The 15,724-nt window shown below is 45.2% G+C and overlaps 1 pseudogene; it reads right to left on the bottom strand.

The window, feature by feature from the left end:
• Positions 1-988: 988 nt before the first annotated feature.
• Gm23845 lies at positions 989-1,140 on the bottom strand (annotated as a pseudogene).
• Positions 1,141-15,724: the final 14,584 nt, after the last annotated feature.

Raw genomic sequence — 15,724 nt, 5'->3', positions numbered from 1 at the left:
TCTCTCCTGTAGAAAAATTTAAGTTTTTCTCCAAATAAGATGCACTAGTAGCTGGGAGGTAGTGGTGCATGCCTTTAATCCCAGCACTTAGGAGGCAGAGGCAGTCGGATTTCTGAGTTCAAGATCAGCCTGGTCTACAAAATGAGTTCCAGGACAGCCAGGGCTACACAGAGAAATTCTGTCTTGAAACACACACACACACACAAAAGACACACTAGTTTACATCTCCACCAGCAACTGTTTTTAAACCACTCGTTCGATAAACACACATCATGTACCTACCAAGTGCCAGGCAGTCATTTATTCCCAGGAGGCACAATAATAGAAAGGACAGACGGGATACTTCCATTCAAGAACTCACAATGTGAGGAGGAAATTGGAGTGAATAGATATTCACACACACAGTCACATACTCATTAAGAAGAAGTGTCAACTCTGCAAGAGTTCACAGTGAGGAGCTGGGTACAGTGGTACATGCCTGTTGTTCCAGCACGTGGGATGTGGAGGCAGGTAAACCAGATGTCCAAGGCTAAGCTCCATGTCCTGGGGAGTTTCAGCTGTCAACTTGTCACAGCCTAGAGTCGTCTGAGAATCGAGTCCCAATCCAGGAGTTACCCAGTCCAAACTGTCCAATGGGCATGCCTGAAGGAGATTGTCTTCATTGTTAGCTAAGGTAGGAGGGCCAGCCCCCATTAAGTGTTTTCCTTTATAAAAGTTGCCGTGGTCATGGTGTCTCTTCCCAGCAATGGAAATACTAAGACACCACATTTTTTCCCCTAAGTTCTTAAGTAACAAATTTAGTTCATTTATTTTCAGCATTTTCTTTACAGTGAAATAATTTGAAGATGTAAATTAACTTCTGAATAGTGATCACTGTATAGATTCTATAGGTTTTAGATTATAAAGCATTTCCATTTGAATTAATGTGACTATTTAAATTTCTGATTTGTTTTTCTTTTTAAAAATTATGTTTCTTTTTTAAAACTTCTGAAGATAGTTCTCCACTACCACAAAGTATGCATTTAAATTTCCTACAGCTGAAGAAATTCAAGGGATCAGCACATCTCGAGTACAATAGAACAGCCTCATCTTGGGAAAGCCACCTTCTTGATAGTGGTGTCTCCTTTGCTGCGGCAGTAGGCTGGCAGACATGGTAATTGAGGAGTGGAGAGTTCTACATATTGATCCGAAGGCACTCAGGAGAAGACTGGATTCTACACTGGGCATAGCTTGGGCATAGGAGATTTCAAAGCCTGTTCCACAGTGACACACTTCCTCCAATATGGCCACACCTCCTAATAGCCCCACTCCTCCAAGCACATGAATCTATGGGGGCTATTTCTATTCTAACCACCACAGATGGGTATGGTAGTGCCTTTAATCCCAGTAGAGGCAGTCAGGTCTGTCTGAATTTGAGGCCAGCCAGGTCTACATAGCCAGTTCCAGGTCAGTGAGAGCAACATTGGGAGACCCTGCCCCGCCCCCCAAAACAACCAAAACAAAACAAAACAAAACAAAACAAAACAAAACAAAACAAAAACAAAAAGAAATTAGGAAAAAGGCTGGAAAGATGACTCAGAGGTTAAAACCTCTTGGCTGCTCTTGCACAGGACACAAGGTTGGTTTCCTAACACCCACACATCAGACAGTTTACAACTTCCTGTAACTCTAGTTCCTGGAATTCTGACACACTCTTCAGGCCTCCACTGACAGCCACACAAATCCACACATAGATACACACATGTACACATAAAATTAAATAACAAAAATAGCCAAGTGGTGGTGGCCCACGCCTTTAATCCCAGCACTGGGGAGGCAGAGGCAGGCAGAGCTCTGAGTTCGAGGCCAGCCTGGTCTACAGAGTGAGTTCCAGGACAGCCAGGGCTATAGAGAGAAACCCTGTCTTTAAAAACTAATAATAATATTTTTTGAAGAACCTAGAAAAAGGCTAAGATAAACAAACAAACAAAAAAAAGAGGCAATGAGTAAGGATGAATAGGAAATGTGTGAAAGGGGGCTGGAGAGATGGTTCAGTGGTTAAGAACACTGACTGCTCTTCCAGAGGTCCTGAGTTCAATTCCCAGCAACCACTTGGTGGCTCACAACCATCTATAATGGAATCTGACGCCCTCTTCTGGTGTGTCTGAAGACAGCAACAGTGTACTCATATACATGAGATGAATAAATAATTCTGAAAGAAAGAAAGAAAGAAAGAAAGAAAGAAAGAAAGAAAGAAAGAAAGAAAGAAAGAAAGAAAGAAAGAAAGAAAGAAATGTGTGAAAAATTTAGGAGGAAATTTAAGTTCCAGGGTTTTTAAAATCATACTTTTAATGTATGCAATTACAAGCAAGCTTAAATAAGCAAAAGAGAGGGAAAGGCATAGAAGGGATGAACATAGGCAGAGATATAGCTTGTCTTAGTTAGGGTTTCTGTTGCTGCAACAAAACGGTATGGTTAAAAGAAAGTTGGGCAGGAAAGGGTCTACTCAGCTCACACTTCCACATGGCTGTTCATCATCAGTGGACGTCAGGACAGGAACTCACACAGGGCAGGCACCTGGAGACAGGAGCTGATGCAGAGGCCATGGAGGGGTGCTGCTTCCTGGCTTGCTTCCCCTAGCTTACTCAGCTTGCTTTCTTATAGAACCCAGGACCACCAGCCCAGGGATGACACCACCCACAGTGGGCTGGGTCCTCCCCCATTGATTGCTAATTGAGAAAATGCTTTAAAGATGGATCTCATGGAGGCATTTTCTCAAAGGAGGAGGCTCCTTCCTCTCGAATGACTCTAGCTTGTGTCAAGTGGACACGAAACCAGTATAAGGCTGTGTTCCAGACATCACTAGAGGGATGAAGAGATGAAAAGATAGTGATGTGCAAGCTCATGAGAAGCCAGACTGTCATTCAAAACATAAGTGAAAGAAACAGAGAACCTAAAGAGACCAGCCAGAGAGAAGGCTTAAGAACATGGGAAACCATCAACGCAAGGATGCCCTGCCTCCCTCTCCCTCTTCCCCACTTTGACTCTCCACCCTTTCTCTCTCTGTCCCTCAGCCTTTATTAGCACATTGGCTCCACTCTCTCAGGTTACACAAAGTTCCTGCTGTGGTTAGCATGCATATGTTCCCTCGGATTCAGTATGGTAGGAACCAAAGTCCCGAGTGGCAGCATTAGGAAGCAAAGCCTTCTGGAGATGGCTCAGTCATTCTGGCTCTTGGATCAGTGTCCGGGGACAGCCCCTAGGACCCTCTTTTCTTCTGTCCTTCTGCCATTTGAGGACTCAGCATTCATTCCCAAATAAATGAACCTTTAATTTTGCCACAGGGTCCCAGACCTTAGTACAAATAAGTCTATGATGGAAATGACATTTGGGCCACAAAACTCTACACACAGACAGCACCACCTGCCAAACATGAGAACAAAGACCTAATCCATCCAACTCCATAGTTTTGGGAAAGTCTCTAAATGGACTAACCCTGCTTTTGTCTTCTGTAGTTCCACTTCTGGTAACTGTTCTTATTAACTGAAGTATGTCAACCCAGAACAAGTTTTGTGAGCGAGAGCAGGTCTGGCAGTTTTAGGTCAGGGAGGAGGTGAAAGGGGCCAGGATGCTAAGCTCAGGGACTGCAGGAGCTGGAGGCCAGCATGGGCTCTGATAGGCAACCACAGGTACAGGTCAAAGGAGAGCCACTCTTCCCTTCTGCCAGAGGCAAGGGAAGTAGTTCCCTTTGGGGGATGAGAACCTGTTTTACAAGTTCCTGAGGAACGCTGGCTTTTATCTAGAAATCCTCAGCAGCTCAGCTTGAGCTAGATGTACGAACTGCCTGAGACCTCACAGGGGACAGAGAGATGGCAGGTATAAGGAGCAGCATTACTGAGTAGAAGTTTGCTGCCAACGTAGTTTTGCTTTGGTTTGGTTTGGCTTGGTTTTTAGAGACAGCGTCTCTCTACATAGTCTTAAGCGGCCTACATCTCACTATGAACACGGGGCTGGCCTCAAACTCAGAGATCTGCCTGCCTCTGCTGCCCATCACCGTACCCTGACCAAAGCTAGATTTTTTTTAAAGGATTATTTATTTATTTTATGTATATGAGTTCACTGTGTTTTCTTTAGACACATCAGAAGAGGGCATCAGATCCCATTACAGATGGCTATGAACCACCATGTGGTTGCTGGGAATTGAACGCAGGACTTCTGGAAGAACAGTCAGTGCTCTTAACCGCTGAGCCATCCCTCCAGCCCCTAGATTTTTTTTTAAGATTTATTTATTTATTTATGTGAGTGCACTGTAGCTGTCTTCAGACACACTAGTAGAGGACATCGGATTTCATAACAGATGGCTGTGAGCCACCATGTGGTTGCTGGGAATTGAACTCAGGAAGAGCAGTCAGTGCTCTTAACTACTGAGCCATCTCTAGCTCCCCAAAGGTAGATTTTTGAAAACCCTAATTTTTCTTTTGGTGGGCAGCAGGAACAGTGAGTGGCAACTGTAAGAGGAATGGGTGCTAGCCTGGGGAAGGGTCCCTCCTAGGAGATCGCAGGATGGTGGCAAGGAGGAGGAGGAGATAGTCACAAACGCGTTGAACATTCACTTAAAAGCCTGGGAGAATGTTAAGATCTGCAGCTCTCAGTGTGATTGCCTGGCAACCTTCAGAGCCACTGGATCTTCTGGATGGGGCTGGGGAAATGGCTCAGTGGTTAAGAGCATTTGCTAGTCTTACAGAGGAGCCTGGTTTGATACCTAGCGCCCATGCAATGGCTTACAAGCATCTGTAACTGCAGTTTCAGGAGATCTGATGCTCTCTTTTATTCCCTGTAGCAGCAGGAATGTACGCGGCATGCACACGTGCATGGAGACAAAACAGCCACGCACATAAAAAATGATAATTAAAAAAAATCAGAATTCTGCAGATGAAACAACATGCTACATGGTACTGAAAAGCACTTAGCTGCAATCTGGCTCACAGAGAATGCTTTGTCTGAGCTATCATTATAGGAAGGGCTGAGGCGATCCAAACCATTGTATTAATAATCTTATAATAATAAGTTGTTTTAGCCAAGCGTGGTGGCACACGCTTTTACTCCCAGCACTCCAGAGGCAGAGGCAGGCAGATCATTATGAGTTCAAGGCCAGCCAAAACTACATGGTGATTCTGTGTTTCATTGCAAAAGGACTTGGAATGAGGTGCTGCCCCCGACTCCCTTAAGCTATCCTCTGTGCTCCATGAGTGCTCTGGGTACACACACAATAAAGTAAAGAAATGTAAACTGGGGGGAGGAGCATGGAGGGGGGACTTTTGGGATAGCATTGGAAATGTAAATGAAATAAATACCTAATTAAAAAAAAAAGAAATGTAAACTGTAACTAATTTTCCAAAAGAAAAAAATTTTTAAAGAAATCTCATATTTGGTATTTTATATATTTATTATGGTTGAAAGTATGTGGCCCATTGGAATGACAGCTCATGATCCAATTATGTTTATGATGGAGCAATTGATTAAGTATTATGATTTCAGGTTGAAATCCCACTAAAGTAACAAGGTATTGAAACATATGAACTTTAGGCTCGATATACTTATTAGTTGAATTTTCTAGATTGATTAAAAACTATTTTTTCTTAGGTTTGGTTTGTTGAGTAAGAACATTTAAATACTTTTGTTGCTGTTGTTTTTTGAGACAGGGTTTCTCTGTGTAGTCCTGGCTATTCTGGTACTAGCTCGTAGATTAGGCTGGCCTTAAATTCATAGAGATCTGCCTGTCTCTGCCTCCCACCTGCTGGTGTTAAAGGTTTGTGCCAATACTACACAGCTAAATACTTTTAAAAAGTCAAGTATTTTTAAATTTATCATTGCCATTTTAGAATGATGAAGATTCAATAAGTTTGTAAATTGGATCAAGCATTATTTGGGGTGTCCTTAAAAATTATTGTTAACATTTGTTAAAGTTATAAATAGGATAATAAGATTTATAAGCTAAATGCAAAGGTTTGAGAAAGAAATGAGGTTTTTGAATTTTTTTTTCTTTTTTTTTTCCGAGATAGGGTTTCTCTGTGTAGCCCTGGCTGTCCTGGAACTCACTCTGTAGACCAGGCTGGCCTCGAACTCAGAAATCTGCCTGCCTCTGCCTCCCAAGTGTTGGGATTAAAGGCATGCACCACCACTGCCCGGCCCTGACTCCATTTTTAAAACCCAATGTAAACCTTATTAATGGCCTTCTCTAATAAACCAAAACAAATAAATAAATAAATAGCAAATAACAAATATAAACAAATAACCAAATAAACAAACAAACAAAGGCCTGAAGGGTTCCTTCAGAATTCCTGTGTGTGAATTGAATCCACAAGGTAATCCTTTGAAGAGGTGAGGCTGAAGGTTGAGTCGAGGGCGCTGTCTCTGCACTCTGGAACAGGTTCGGTGTCTCATGAACCAGCTGCCGCTTCAGGCCCCTCCCCCTCCTGCCCTGTGTGAATGCTGTTTAGAAAAAGTCAGCCGGTGGTGGCGCATGCCTTCAATCCCAGCACTCAGGAGGCAGAGACAGGAGGATTTCTGAGTTCGAGGCCAGCCTGGTCTACAGAGTGAGTTCCAGGACAGCCAGGGCTATACAGAGAAACCCTGTCTTGAACGCCCTCCCCACCACACTCCAAAAAGAAAAAGAAAAAGCACCATCAATGGCGCAAGCTGTCACTATGGAGCGGGCGTCCCTATACACCTAAGGCTGCTGGTCTCCAACCTCCAAAGATATGTTTCTTTTGCTCATAAGTTACCAGTTTAGGTTTTGAAACAAAATCTCATGGAGGCCAAGCTGACCTTGAACTCCAGGCCCTCTTTCCTCAACCTCCCACATGCTGGGCTTGCTGGTACGCAGCGCCACTCCTGGCAAGTACAGTGATCTCACAGCAGAGACCGACTAAGGCGAGCACCCAGCTGCCTTGCCCCTCGTTAACAGCTCACCTCCCAGCCCCATGCTGTTAAGTGTGTCTCTCATCAATGTTAATGTTGAAATGGTCGATGGGAATAATGCATCTTACGTTTTGGACAGTTACACCAGTTATCGGGGACAACGACACCAGAACACGGAAAAAGAAGAAAGCTGTCCTGTCTCTATCTCTCAAACTTGAAAAGAACAGCGCAGTAAAAGGGGGCGGGGGACAGGGTGGAGACAAAACCAGACCAAACTCCCTGCCTCATATTAGTTTAAAACTAATAAAACCACAGCGGGATGTGATGTTTCTCACACAAATGATTTCAAAGAACACACTCATACCCTTTACAGAATGTTACCAGGAAAGCCTCAGTGTATTAGATGAAAAATGTCTCAGATTAAGAGGTGTTGCTTATAGGATGGTTCAATGTTAATAAATCGATTAATATAATTTATTCTAGAAAGTAGACTACACTAATGGCTTAAGAGAAAAATATACCAAGGCCAAGTGGCACTCATTACAAGAATAAAAACATAGATCAATAGTAGAAAATCTATCGATATGATTTAGTTGAATTATAATTTGAAAAAGAAAACCATTACATAAAGATAATGAAAATATATTTGATAAATATAATATCCCTACGTTTCTAACATCTTACCAAAACTAAAATGAGACTTTTATTATTATATGGTCAAATGTTTTGACATTTATTTAGTGGTACGCACTTGTGTTAGCATGCAAGTGGGGATGAAAGCATGACTTGCAGAAATCATTTTTCTCTTCCACCTGGTCAGTCGCAGGGATCAAACTTAGGTCACCAAGCACAGTACCCACTGAGAACCTCTTGCCAGACCTACTTTAATTAGTGTATGTATGTATGTATGAATGTATTTAGTATATGTGTATACATGCATATGTGGACATCAGAGGACAAGTGTGGGGGTCAGTTCTCTATCATGCAGATCTTGGGGACCAAATTAAGGTCTTCAGGCTTGACAGCTGGCATCTGTCTCACCAAGATGTCACCTGCCCTCACTGACTCCATTTGTTTTTTGAGTCAGGGTCTCTAGTTCAGGCTGGTCTAGAACTCACTGTGTAGAGGATGACCTTTAACCTCTGGGCTTCCCACATCCCAGGTGCGTGGCTTGCAGGCATGTTCTGATGTCCCAAGGCAGCTGTAAGCATCCGCATCCCAATGAGACTGCATAAATAGCTCTTCTATGTAAAGAACAGTCAAGAATGCCCGCAGTAGCTTTTTGAGAAATGAGAATCTCATTTCACAGTCTAGACTGACCTCAAACATGTGACTCCCTGCCGTCTCCCACTGCAGCTCTTGATTAACACGGTTCCCAGAGTCCTAGTTGTTTAATTAGAGGAATACATGAAAAGTGAGATAAAGATGAGGAAAGAGGAGGCAAAGTAATGATTATTTAAAGTTCACATGACTAAATATCTAGAAATCCCTCCCAGAAATCGATTAAATATATTAACTGGGTCCAGGAACTTGGCCAATTAGAAGATAAATATACAAAAATCAAAGGCATTCCAATCACACAATAAAAGGTACTTAATAAATATGACACGGAATGATTCTATTCACAGCATCTTAAAAGCATAAAGGAAGTAGAAATAAACTAGACGGCGAGATGCCTCAGCTGTTAAAAACACTGGTTGCTCTTCTAGGGGATCCTGGTTTGATTCCCAGCACCCGCATGGCAACACCCGACCTCTGAGACTCTGGTACCAGGGGATCTCATGCCCTCTTCTGACCCCCTCGGGCATATATGTGATGCACAGATATACGTGTAGGTCAAATACCTATACATAGCACCTATAAAAATAAGCGAATAAAAAATGTATTTTTTTTAAAAGAAACAAACTTACTACCATGTGCAAAACATTCATAGGGAAACATGCTGAGGAGGGGCATGGAGACTCGAACAAGAGACACTTGGTGCTTAAACCCCAGCAAGCACTCAGTTGGCGGAGTGTTTGCTTAAGAAACACAATCCCCAGCAGCACACAGAACACGCATGGCACAGGCATGCTGTAATCTCAGCACTTCACGGGTAGAGGTGGGATTAGAAATTCAAGGTCATCCTTGGTCATGGAATGGGTTTGAGGCTGATCTGGGCTACTTGAGACCCCGTGTCAAAAACAAAACATAGCTAGGCAGTGGCAGCACACGTCTTTAATCCCAGCACTTGGGAGGCAGAGGCAGACAGATTTCTGAGTTCAAGGCCAGCATGGTCTATAGAGTGAGTTCCAGGACAGCCAGGGCTACACAGAGAAACCCTGTCTCAAAAAACAAAAACAACAATAACAACAACAACAAAATCGGCATGGTGGTATACAACTTTAATAGCAGGCAAGTGGATCTCTGTGAGTTCAAGGATATCCTGGCGTACAGTGTGAGTTCCAGACCAGCCAGGCAGGACCTTGTCTAGAAAAAACAAAAAACAAAAACCAAAACCCAGAATCATAACATACCTCCTTCAAACGAATGTAAAAATCATATTCAGAATCCCCAAAGGCCTTATCCTAGAACCTGGCAAAGAGATTCTAAAGAGAATTTGAACAAGAAAGCTGTAGAAATAAAAGCCAAGGGAAGTGGAGAGATGGCTCAGCCGTTAAGAGTTCCTGCTGCTAACATCCTGGGTTCAAATCTCAGCACCCATAAAGAAGAGTTCCTCACAACTCCAGCTCCAGGGTTCCCACAATCTTTTGGTCTTGGTTGGCATCTGCACACACATGGCACACACACACACATGCTTGTGCCACAGAGTCTGTCATCAGAGCAAGCAGGATTTTCCCATGTGCATTACAAAGGTTTAGAAATTCAAACAGCATAGAACTGGCAGAGGCAGTTTTAAACAGACCTAAGATGTGTTTGACTAGGGTGTGGAAATGCGCAGGTGCGGAGAAGAAATAGCCCGTCACACCTTGCAGGCCACGTGGGAAAGTCACCAGGTCATGCGGGTTGTTCAGCGGTGAGAGGAGAGCATAAGTGCCAGCCTGTATTATGGTTTCCATGAAAGGAATGGGCAAGGCAGGGTAGAGGTAGCAGGTTAGGCTTGAACGCTCTGAATACCTCCAGAGACGGCTGGGCTCCAGGGATGGTGCGCAAGTTCTCCATCCCAGACACTATGCTGATTTGGGCCAGGGGAGTTTGGGGGTTCTGGGGAGGTTAGATTATCTACTGCCTCCAACTGGTTGCTTTACATGGGAAAATGAGAATCTCAGGAGCAAAGAATCAGCTATCCCTGGGAGGGGCAACTTCTCCTGGATTTGGCAGGACCCCAAGATTTTTTTAAAAATTAAAAAATAGCCGGGCGTGGTGGCACACGCCTTTAATCCCAGCACTCGGGAGGCAGAGGCAGGCGGATTTCTAAGTTTGAGGCCAGCCTGGTCTACAAAGTGAGTTCCAGGACAGCCAGGACTACACAGAGAAACCCTGTCTCGAAAAACCAAAAAAAAAAATAATAATAATAATTAATTAATTAAAAAATAAAAATATATCAAAATACGGGGCTGGAGAGGTGGATCGGTGGTTAAGCCCGCTAACTGGGGGCTGGAGAGATGGCTCAGCGGTTAAGAGCATTGACTGCTCTTCTGAAGGTCCTGAGTTCAAATCCCAGCAACCTCATGATGGCTCACAACCATCCATAATGAGATCTGACACCCTCTTCTGGGGTGTCTAAAGACAGCTACAGTGTACTTAGTTATAATAATAAATAAGTCTGTCGGGTGTGGTGGCACACGCCTTTGATCCCAGCACTTGGGAGGCAGAGGCAGGCAAATTTCTGAGTTTGAGGCCAGCCTGGTCTACAGAGTGAGTTCCAGGACAGCCGGGACTACACAGAGAAACCCTGTATCGAAAAAAATAAAATGAATAAATAAATAAATAAATAAATAAATAAATAAATAAATAAATAAATCTTAGGACCAGAGCTAGCTGGGCCAGAGCAAGAAAAGGTCCTGAGTTCAATTCCCAGCAACCACATGATGGCTCACAACCATCTGTACAGCTACAGTATACTCATATACATAAAATAAATAAATAAATAAATCTTTTTTAAAAAGGAGAGAGAGAGAGAGAGAGAGCACTGACTAATCTTCCAAAGGACCCAGGTTCAATTCCCAGCACCCACATGGCAATTCAGAACCGTCTATAACTCCAGGGGATCTAACATCCTCACACAGACATACAAAATATCAATTCAGGCAAAACATCAATGCACATATAATACGAATAAATAAGTCATACAACTTTTTTTTTAATACCAAAGTAAAGGCTATGGCATAGCTCAGCTGGTAGTGTCCTTGTCTATTGTTTTAGGGTTTACTGCTGTGAGCAGACACCATGACCAAGGCAACTCTTTTTTTTTTTTTTAAAGATTTATTTATTATTATATATAAGTACACTGTAGCTATCTTCCTTCAGACACACCAGAAGAGGGAGTCAGGTCTTGTTACAGATGTTTGTGAGCCACCATGTGGTTGCTGGGACTTGAACTCTGGACCTTCGGAAGAGCAGTCGGGTGCTCTTACCTGCTGAGCCATCTCACCAGCCCCCAAGGCAACTCTTATAAGGACAACATTTAATTGGGGCTGGCTTACAGGTTCAGAGGTTCAGTCCATTATCATCAAGGCAGGAACATAGCAGCATCCAGGTAGGCATGGTGCTGGAGGAGCTGAGAGTTCTACATCTTCATCTGAAGGCTGCTAGAAGACTGGCTTCCAGCCGGGCAGTGGTGACACACACCTTTAGTCCCAGCACTTGGGAGGCAGAGGCAGGAGGATTTCTGAGTTCGAGGTCAGCCTGGTCTACAGAGTGAGTTCCAGGACAGCCGGAGCTGTACAGAGAGACCCTGTCTGGAAAAACCAAAAAAAATAAATAAATAAATAAAACAAACAAACAAACAAAAACCCCCTAAGACTGGCTTCCAGGCAGTTAGGGTTTTAAAGCCCACGCCCACAGTGACACACCTTCTCCAACAAGGCCATACCCCCTAATAGGGCCACTCCCTGAGCTAAGCATATTCAACCATCACACCTACTATGCACAAGGCCCTGCAACCCAGCACCACTGGGCTTTGTTGTATAAGCCTGTCATCCCAGTAGGTAGAGGCAGGATTTATCTAGGAGTTGGAAGCCAGCCTAGAAAACAGAGACTGTCTCAAAAACAAATAGCCCTCCACACACAAAATTTGCTAATCTTCACTGATAATCAAATAAATGCAAATTAAAAAAAAAACAGCCACTTTAATTTGTCAGATATGGGAAGAGGGCTAGTAGTTGCGTGGTGGCAGACTGCTTACCCAGCATGCTCAAGGCTCTGGTTTCCATGGAGATTGGTGGGGCATTTAAAAACTGGCTAAATCCTAGACTACTGAGGAGTGGCGAGATGTGGCAGCCTAGCCAGGTCCGTCAGTCTTTGTTTCCTCTGCGGCTCCCAGCCTGCCTGTGGCCACTTTCAGCCTCTGCTTCCCTGCCAGTGTTAGCTCCTCCTCAGCCTAGCGTCTCACTTCTCCCTCCACACAAGCTGCTCTGGCCTGATCTCCAGATGGAAGCTGGTCACCTATCAGTCACAGAGTGTCCTTCCCTTGGCTTCTGCGGCTGCGCACACCTGGGACTTCCTACCCGTTCTTGCATCCTAACCTTCCCATCCGGCTCCTGGCTTAACAGCTCCCTTTTCTCAGGAGCCGCCCCACCCACAACGTACAGTGTCTTCCTGAGAATGCTCGGCCACAGATGAGGTCTCCAGCTCCCATCTGTCCTGGGAGGCCTTTGTTTTTGTTGTTGTTTGTTTGTTTGTTTGTTTGTTTGAGACAAGGTTTCTCTGTGTAGCCTCGACTGTCCTGGAACTCCATAGACCAGGCTGGCCTCAAACTCAGAGATCTGCCTGCCTCTCTGCCTCTGCCTCTCTGCCTCTCTGCCTCTCTGCCTCTCTGCCTCTCTGCCTCTCTGCCTCTCTGCCTCTCTGCCTCTCTGCCTCTCTGCCTCTCTGCCTCTCTGCCTCTGCTTCTGCCCCTCTGCCTCTGCCCCTCTGCCTCTGCCCCTCTACCTCTGCCTCTGCCTCTGCCTCTGCCTCTGCCTCTGCCTCTGCCTCTGCCTCTGCCTCTGCCTCTGCCGAGTGCTGGGATTAAAGAAAGGCGTGCACCACCTCTTCCTGGTTTGGGAGATTTAAGCCTACAAATTTGCTAGACTTTGGCTTCTTTTTAATAAATCTCCACTTGTTCTGCAATAAATAAATTACAGCTTAAGGAGGCTGAGGCAGGATGAACACTTAAACTCAGGACTGAGGCCACAGCACAGTCTTTAGCCTCTCCGTGTGTGTGTGTGTGTGTGTGTGTGTGTGTGTGTGTGTGTATTTCTGTCTGTCTCTGTCTCTCTGTCTCTCTGTCTCTCTCAAGCACACTCACTTGCTATCTCTCTATCTCTGTCTGTGTCCCTGTCTCTCTCTGTCTCTGTGTCTCTGTCTGTCTCTGATTCTCTGTGGGTGTGTGTGTCTGTCTCTCTCTCCCCATCTCTCCTGTAACTTGTAACTCTGGGCATAGAATCCAGGGGATCTCAGCCAACTGCAGGCAAATGCTCTACCACTGAACTACAGCCCAGGCTTCAAGATCCTGTTTCGAAACAGAACAACAAACCGAAAAGGAAGAAGTTCCTCCTTCGCTGCTTTTCTGCCTCATTCATCGAGGCAGGCTCTCTCAGTCAAACCCAGAGCTCACCGATATGGCTGGTTGCACTAGCCTACTCTGGAGATAGCTTGCTCTGCCTTCCAGCAGGCCACCACGTCCACCCAGCCTTTCATGGGTCCTGGACATCCAAACTTCCATTCTCACATTTACGCAGCACATACTTTAACATCTGAACTCTCTCTCCAAGGCATGTGCACAATTTTTAAGTTTCCAAATGGTCCCAGAGGAAAGGGTACAGGACAGGGGCGGGGGGGGGGGGGGGGCGCAAGGGGAACTTTAGATACTTGCTCTGTTTCTGTAGGGAAGGACTTTCTGTGGGCCTGAACTTTACCTTTGGCTGGCTGACAGGATGTGGTATGCAGCCTTGGCAGGGACTTTGCCTTTCTCAGGATGACAGTGGGGGTGGAGCTCCAGGAGCCCGGGGGGAAGGGGGGGAGGAGAGCATCTAGACACCTAGGGGGTCATCCTTTGCTAACTCGTTGAGGAATCCTTGTGTTAGGAAACTGGTTCTTTCTTTTAAAAATAAAAATTAAACTACTCTGTTTTGCAGCATTTGCCCACTTCCGTGATGTAAATATTCCCACCGGGGCCAATTTCACACTACCACAGTGTACCGAGCAGCTCACAGAATTCCTGCAGCTTTAGCAAGGAGCTCTCTCTTGCTCACCTGCCCAGGGCCACTCCCATGAGCCATTCTCCACGGAGTCCCAAAGATAACTGAGGAGCCTCTAAGGAGAACTAAGGACTTGTCAGCACACAAACAGGGCGCTAATGCAAGCAGGGAATTAAACCCTACTCACTAGCAACGAGCTGATGGAGTTAGAGACTTGAGCTATGTTTGCATTAAAATATTTTTTACTTGCTTTCTCTCGGTATAAAACAGACACAAAGGACGGCAGTTCGTTCCACGGGTGTGTGCTGAGAGCCTTGCTCCTCGACAGCAGTGCTCTAGGCACACAGGACTAACGAGATGAACGAGACAAGGTTCTTGGCCTCCGGAAGCTTACATTAGAATCTAGACATTAACATTACACAGTCATAATTTACAGAGAAAACTGAAGTGGAGAAGGGACTAGGAAGTGGGGAGGACTCCTGTTTTAGATGGTTGGGAGAAGCCCTTCCTGATGAACGAACACTTGAACGGGGATGAAGAAGAGGAAGCTGCTAGTCCCGAGGCTGGCAGAGACATTCCAGGCAGGAGAGTGGAGTTGGCCAGAGTTGGGGGTGGAGCTGGGGCCCTGAGTTGACCTGTGTGAGGTCAGCAGGGTTCAGGTGTGGCTGGAGAAGCATGTGTGTGTGTGTGTGTGTGTGTGTGTGTGTGTGTGTTTGTACACATATAGGGAGAAGTAGGATTAAATTAAGTCAGGGCCCTGAATTTGCATTTTCTGTGGTAAGGAAGGCTTTGGAGGGACTGAGCAGAGAAATAATATCTCCCCTACATTCCAAAATGGCTGCTGGGCCAAAAATAGGATGTGGCTGGTAAGAAAAGAAACAGAGGGTGGATGAGATGGCTCAGGAGGTAAGGGGGCTTGCTGCCGAGCTTGACAGCCTGAGTTCAATCCCCAAGGCAGACGTGACTGAGAGCAATCCGCCCCTAGGAGCTCTCCTCTGACCTCCACACGTGGCATCTGTGTGAGGGTACTTAGACACATGCGCACAGAAGACAGACACACAGACACACTGACAGACAGACAGGCAGGCAGGCAGGCAGGCAGACAGACAGAAGACAAGTAAAAGGAAGCAGTGAGACCAGTCAGGAGCTGCTGCTGTAGAACGGCTGGGACAATAGTAGTTTGAACTAAGGCAGAATTGGGGTAAGCCCTGGACTGAGGGCTGAGTTTGGTGAGGTTCAGGCAGATCTCTGTGAATTCTAGACCAGCCTGGTCTAATAGAAAGATCCAGCAAAGCCAGAGGGAGATCTTATCTCAAAAAATAAATAAACCCAAAGAGATAAGAGGAAAGAAAATGAATCGGACGGGTCCATTCCTCACCTGCCCGAATTTCTGGACTTATTAGAGAACGGGTAGGCAGTGAGGGGAGGTTGAGGGAGCCCTGTGGAATGGCCCTGTGCAGCCCTGTGGAATGGCCCCGTGT

The sequence above is a fragment of the Mus musculus genome, chromosome 4, assembly GCF_000001635.26.
Source record: "Mus musculus strain C57BL/6J chromosome 4, GRCm38.p6 C57BL/6J".
Taxonomy (NCBI): Eukaryota; Metazoa; Chordata; class Mammalia; order Rodentia; family Muridae; genus Mus; species Mus musculus.
Note: the sequence above shows the minus strand (reverse complement) of the source record. Positions and strands in the feature narration are given on the sequence as shown.